Genomic DNA, 6,579 nt, shown 5'->3' on the forward strand with positions numbered 1-6,579 from the left:
GATGGCAGCTGCGGGATCGACCGGCGTCAGCTACCTCGGCGCCGTGAGTGCCTGATGTTTTCCCCTCAATTCGCCAGACTGCTCTAGCATACGTAATTTCAGTCTAGAGTACGGCTGTGTGTGTAGCACAGTAGAGAGCTTTGCTGTTTCGAGCCAAGTCGGAGTGCTTTGACACGAAAGCGGGTGAAGAGGGAGTAAACAAGGCGTTGTTGGAAAGAATTACTTGCGCGTGTCATGCTAGTAGCTCTATAGCAGTGAACCGCAAGGGAATTCTAAAAGGGCAAGCTGGAAGATACTATTGTGCGGGATGGAGAACCTTAAAGTGAAGGAACTCGTCGAAATTTGTGAAAAGCTAGGCCTTACCTTAGGCCGTTCGAAACGAAAGCATGCGATTCTCGAGATCATGCGGAAGGAGGGCGTAACGGCTGAAGAAGCCAATGAGGCATTGGCTGCGATCAATGAACGCCGTGAGCGCGAAGACGCAGAGCGAGAGCGACAGGAACGCCGAGAGATTAGAAGATTAAAAGAGTTGGAGCTGCGGCAAAGCTTGCCGGCGCCTAGCGTAGCTTTAATGACAGTGCAGGCTAACGGCCAAAGAATCCGAGACCAACTGCCGCCGTTCGTAATCGGCGAGGACATGGCAAAGTATCTCGCTAAATTTGAGCATGTCTGCGAGAGGAATGTCATTGAGCGAAAGCTGTCGGCACAGAATTTGCTAGCTCTGCTTCCCGGGGAAGCATCTGACGTGATAACGTGTTTGTCGAAGGAGGCTTTCGAGAGTTACGATGAGGTCAAAGAGGCCTTGTTGAGGAAATATAAGCTGTCACCTGAGGCATTCCGGCAAAGGTCCCTGTACGCGAAAAAAGGCAGTGAGTCGCACATCGACTTCGCGTTTAAGCTGAAAGCCGACCGAGTTGAATGGCTCAAGGGCGAGGAAGTTTATGACGATCGTGGTAAGGTGGTAGAGTGCATTGCGCCAGAGCAATTCTACCGCTGTATCCAGGACGATGTAAGGCTTTGGTTGCAGGATAGGCTTACTTAGGTTAAGCTCAACAAGGCAGCAGAACCGGCTGAGGAATACTACACTCGCCGAAACTTGCACAGCAGGGCATTACGCTTCGAAAAGGCGGAAACAAAAGATGCTTCTCTAAGGAAGCCTGATGGAAGGAAACCGTTCGCGCGTCGCGATTTTCGAAAAGATGCGTCTGCTTTCAAGGAGGCTGTAGGCGAAGAACAAAAGGAGTTCAGGAAATGTGACGATGCTCCTGAGCAGCGCGCTGATGCCGCACATGCGTGTGAGTCACGGAGGCCTTTGACATGCTGCCACTGCAAAAAGGAAGGGCATATCGCGGCAAACTGTAGACAAAAAGTTGCTTTTGCAACGATTCGGGAGACAGACAAGAATATGCTGTTGTTGGAACCATATATGCAGGAGATCAGTGTGAACGGTAAGAGGTGCAAAGCCCTTCGCGACTCGGCGGCAACTATGGACGTTGTCCACCCGTCTTTAGTTTCTCCGAGTGACTTTACAGGAGAATGCGCGTGGATAAGGCAAGTAGCCGAGGAGCAATGTGCTTGCTTACCGATCGCTACAGTGATCATTGAGGGTCCTTTTGGTCAGCTTAACACCGAGGCGGCCGTGTCTGCCGCCCTCCCTGAGCATTTTCCTTACCTCTTTTCGAACAGCTCAGAGCAGCTTCTGAGGGATAAAGGCAAATCGTTCTTTGCCGGCGTGGCATGCATGGCCCTTACGCGATCCCAAGCGCGGAAGCTTTCGCAGAAGCTTGACCTTGCACCGGAGAGGGAAACACCGCTTAGAGAAGCAGATGAGCATTGTAGCCTAGATACGGTGTCGGTAGAACCTCAGATCGAGGACTCTCGGGGAAACGGAGAACTCGCTGCTAACGAAATTGAAAACAGTTTCAACGATAGTGGCAACGATAAGGTAACGGCGACACCACTGAGCGATGCGAATTCCACATTGAGCCCAGTTTCCGACAGTTGGCACGAGCTAACTCAGGTTGACAGAGCGACGCTCGTTCGGGAACAGCAGGAAGATAGCTCGATAATAGCTTTGCTGGATAAAGCTAAGGGACGAACAAAGAAAAAGAATGTTTCATTTCATCAGAAATCCGGCTTGTGGTACCGAAATTACGCTGACGCCTGTGGTCGTAAGTACGAACAGCTTTTGATCCCACAAAAGTATCGCCGTCAGCTATTGAACCTGGCGCACGAAAACGCGTGGGCAGGGCACCTCGGCGTGAAAAAGACCAAAGCTAGGCTCGCCTAAGAATATTACTGGCCTCATTGCTGGAAGGACATTGAAGGCTTTGTGCGCTCTTGCGACACTTGCCAGAGAGTAGGCAAGTCTACCGACAAGTGGAAGGCGCCCATGAAACTGGTGCCAATCATAACTGAACCCTTCCGCCGGTTGGTAATTGACATTGTAGGGCTACTGTCCGAGTCCAAGAACGATTGTCGGTACATTCTGACTGCTCTGTGTGTCGCGAGAAAGTTTCTTGAAGCGATACCTCTCAAGGAGCTCAATTCTCCTCAGGTCGTGGACGCTCTTCTCTCAATTTTCGCTCGTGTCGGATTTCCCTCGGAAATTCAGTGTGGCAGTGGCAGTGTCTTTACCAGCTGCCTAACCTCTACTTTTTTCGAAAGGTGCGGTATCAAGGTCGTACACAGTTCGATCCATCACCCGCAGTCCAACCCAGTAGAGCGAATGCACGCGGTGCTCAAAAGAATATTGCGAGCCCTTTGCTTTGAGCCCAAACGCTATTGGGAAGCCTGCGTGCCTGCAGCCATGTTCGCTTTCCGATCCGCTCCCCACGAGAGCACAGGCTTCAGGCCTGCGGAGCTTGTGTACGGCCGGAGCTTAAGAACACGGCTGCGAATGCTACGAGTCGTGGGAAAGCGATGAGGAAGACCCAAACGTGGTCACGTGCGTCCTTAACCTACTTCAAAGGATCGGAAAAACGAAAGATCTTGTAGAGAGCCACATGAAGGCAGCGCAAGAATTGTCGAAAGAGTACTACGACACGTCAGCAAAGAAGCGTACTTTCAAAGTGGGCAGCCAAGTAATGATACTGCGACCGTCTAAAAAAAATAAGCTTGAGGTCCAGTGGGAGGGGCCAGCGAACGTGGTATCGAAACTTTCTGATACCAACTACGAAGTTACACTAGGTAGAAGGCCCAACAAAATGTGTCATAGTAACCTGATGAAACCGTACATTCAGCGTCACGCTGTCGTGAATGACATTTTGAATGGTTCGGACGAGGAAGGTGCAGAAATCCTGACCTCTGCGGACATGAAGGAAGCCCAGAAGGAAGACTTGAGAACGATTGTTTCTGAGTTTGAAAAAGTGTTTTCGGATCGTCCCGAAAAGACGAAGCTAATTAAGCACGATATCGAGCTATCGTGTGAAGAACCGATCCGTAATAAGCCGTATCGCTGTTCTCCCGTGCAGACAGAAATCATGGCAGGTGAGATCAAGCGATTGTGCGACCTGGGAGTCATAGTACCGGGTGAGAGCGATTACACATCGCCCTTGTTACTAGTGCAAGTAGCGGGAAAAGATCCCAGACCGTGTATTGATTACCGGCGACTAAACGCGTTAACCCGGGATCAGACCTATCCAATACCAAACCTTGAGGAAAGTTTGGAGACAGTGTCAAAGTCGAATTACATATCTGCACTAGACCTCGTGCGAGGCTATTGGCAAGTCCCCCTTACAGAGCGCGCCAGCCGCTACGCCGCGTTCGTTTCCCCATTCGGAAAGTTCCGCCCAGTCATGTTGAGTTTCGGACTCAAAAACGCGCCATATCGCTTCTCCAATCTAATGGACCACGTGCTCCATGGTCTGTCCAAGTACGCGCTCCCGTATCTCGACGATGTCGCCATCTTTTCTAACACATGGAGAGAACATGTATATCACTTGCGAGTCGTGCCGAGCAGACTGAAAGATGCCGGCCTCACAGTCAAACCTGCTAAATGCCAGCTAGGTTGCGCCGAAGTGACTTACCAAGGCATGTGGTGGGGCGTGGCCAGCGTAGACCGTCAGAAATCAAAGTAGCCGCTGTTGTAAACCACCCCCGGCCAACCACTAAGACCGAGATAAGGGCCTTTTTAGGCTTAGCTGGATATTACCAGCATTATGTAAAAGACTACTCGACGTTTGCCAGTCCTCTCACAGACGCGCTTCGAAAGTCGGAACCCGTGAAGGTGATATGGGACCAAAAAAAAAAGAGAACGCGTTTCAAATGCTGAAACAAGCCTTGAGCGAGGAGCCAGTTCTAATGGCACCTGATTTTTCAAAAGGCTTCATAATTCAGTGTGATGCCAGTGATCGGAGCATGGGAGCTGTGCTATGCCAAGAGGATGAGGAGGGCAATGAAAGGCCAGTTTTGTATCTAAGCCGTAAGTTGACTTGCCGTGAAGAGGCGTACAGCACTTCTGAAAAAGAATGCGCCTGCCTGGTGTGGGCAGTTGAGAAGCTCGCCTGCTACGTCGCCGGTTCCAAGTTCGTAGTAGAAACCGAGCAGTGCCCACTAACTTGGTAAAATAATATGTCATCTAACGGAGCGGCCTGTTGCTGAGGTGGAGTATGACACTCCAGCAGCACAATTTTGTCGTTCGTTATAAGAAAGGCAAGTTAAACGCGAACGCAGACGCACTAAGCCGTGCGCTCTGAGCAAAACTACCTTCGAACGCCTCGCTATTTACATTTTGTCACTTCGCGAACGGTTGTTAAAGTTCGCTCGTAAATCGGGGCAAAATTGATGTCCTCATTCGCGGCCTCAGCCGATTGTTTTCCTGCCCAAATGATCTCGAGGGACCCAATTTACAATCATTTCATTCCTTGTGTTGCTTGCGTTTGACACTACGTTTGAGTTTATTATTTTAAGAGTTCTGGTATCCCACATGTGTCTCTTGTTGAAGAGGGAGCGAAAAGGGGACAGAACTATTGCTAGCGGAGTTTTTATGACGTTTAAGTCAGGCGTTTTGACGGTTGACGGAGGGCACTTGCTCGTGTTGGGTGTTGCCTGTTGTCGGTCGGTTCTTGGCAACATGCGGAACGATCAACGACCGATGCTGAGAAGCAAGCTCTTCCGAAGGACCGAGCGAAGCTGATCCAGTCAACTGGGCGACCAAGGTGTGGAGCAGTGATCCTGTCCTGACGAGCGGGACCTGTTCACAGAAAGGAGCCTGGAGCTACCTGCTGCTAAACACGGGACGAGAACTTGGAGGAGCCTGGCGTACGAGCGCGCCCCGCATTCGAGCTACGCGGAAGTAGCTCGTCTCCGTCTTGTCTGGCGGCGGTGGTGCTGTTGTGCTGGCGCCCACATTTCGCTGGCTGGCCTCTCTCGAAACCAGCGCTGCGCGCCTGCCGTCGCTCAAAGCAGGCCCAGACTCTCTCGGACATGTCGCGGCTTGCAGCGTGAATCATCCGCCTCGCCGGCTCCTGGCACGGACCCTTCCTCCTTCCCTCCTCACCGTCGGTGCGAACTCCTACGACGCTTCAACGGCCGGCCGCCTCTCGGCCATTCGTCTAATTTGAACGGCAGCCAGTGCCGTGACCTGATTGGAAGATTTGAACTGCTGGCTGCCGCAACGGACATCGGCGGCTATAAAAACGGAGCCGCGCTGAACCCGCGCAGCAGACGACCAGCAGAACAGCCATCACGCCGGAGCTACGCTCGCGCCGGGGCCGCCCTTCTTCTTTGTCCTAGCCCGTGGTGCTCTTGGCCCTTGTATCATGTAAAAGCCCTTGTGCATACTGTACATAAAAGTCATTTGACTCACCGTCAACTCGACCGTTTCCTGGCTCGGACTCCCTGTCCCAACAGTGGAAGGCAGCTGCGGGATCGACCGGCGTCAACTACCTCGACACCGTGAGGGCCTGTTGTTTTCCCCTCAATTCGCCAGACTGCTCTAGCACACGTGATTGCAGTCTAGAGTAGGGCTGTGTGTGTAGCACAGTAGAGAGCTTTGCTGTTTCGAGCCAGAACGACTCCCAGGCTCGGACTCCCAGTCCCAACACTACCTACCTACCTCTCTCAGTAAACGCCATGTATTCAGAGCCCGCTGCTGAACCTGAGCCTGACGAACGATTCCGCGCCGCCATCGACGATACTCCTCCGTCCACCTACCGTGCACAGCTATCAGCCCTTCTCCATACGTTCCGCTCCACTTTCGATGCCGCCCATCAGCCTTTAGGCCGTACATCCGCCGTGGCTGATCGTATTGAGACCGGCTTCCACCCGCCTTTTCGGCAGCGCCCCTATCGCGTGTCAACGGCTGAGCATCAAGTGATAAGTGAGCACATTGAGGACATGCTGCACCGTGGCATCATCCGTCCCTCTCACTGCCCTTGGTCTTGTCCGGTGGTGCTGGTCAAAAAGAAAGACGGTTCTATCAGATTTTGTGTCCATTACCGACGACTCAACAAAATTACCAACAAAGACAATTATCCGCTCCCCCGCATCGACGACGCTCTTGATTGTCTCCAAGGCGCAGAATACTTCTTCTCCGTTGACTTGCGTTCGGGCTACTGGCAGGTCCCAATGGCTGCC

This window comes from Amblyomma mixtum, chromosome 8 (genome assembly GCF_055824585.1).
Source record: "Amblyomma mixtum isolate Tamu chromosome 8, ASM5582458v1, whole genome shotgun sequence".
Taxonomy (NCBI): Eukaryota; Metazoa; Arthropoda; class Arachnida; order Ixodida; family Ixodidae; genus Amblyomma; species Amblyomma mixtum.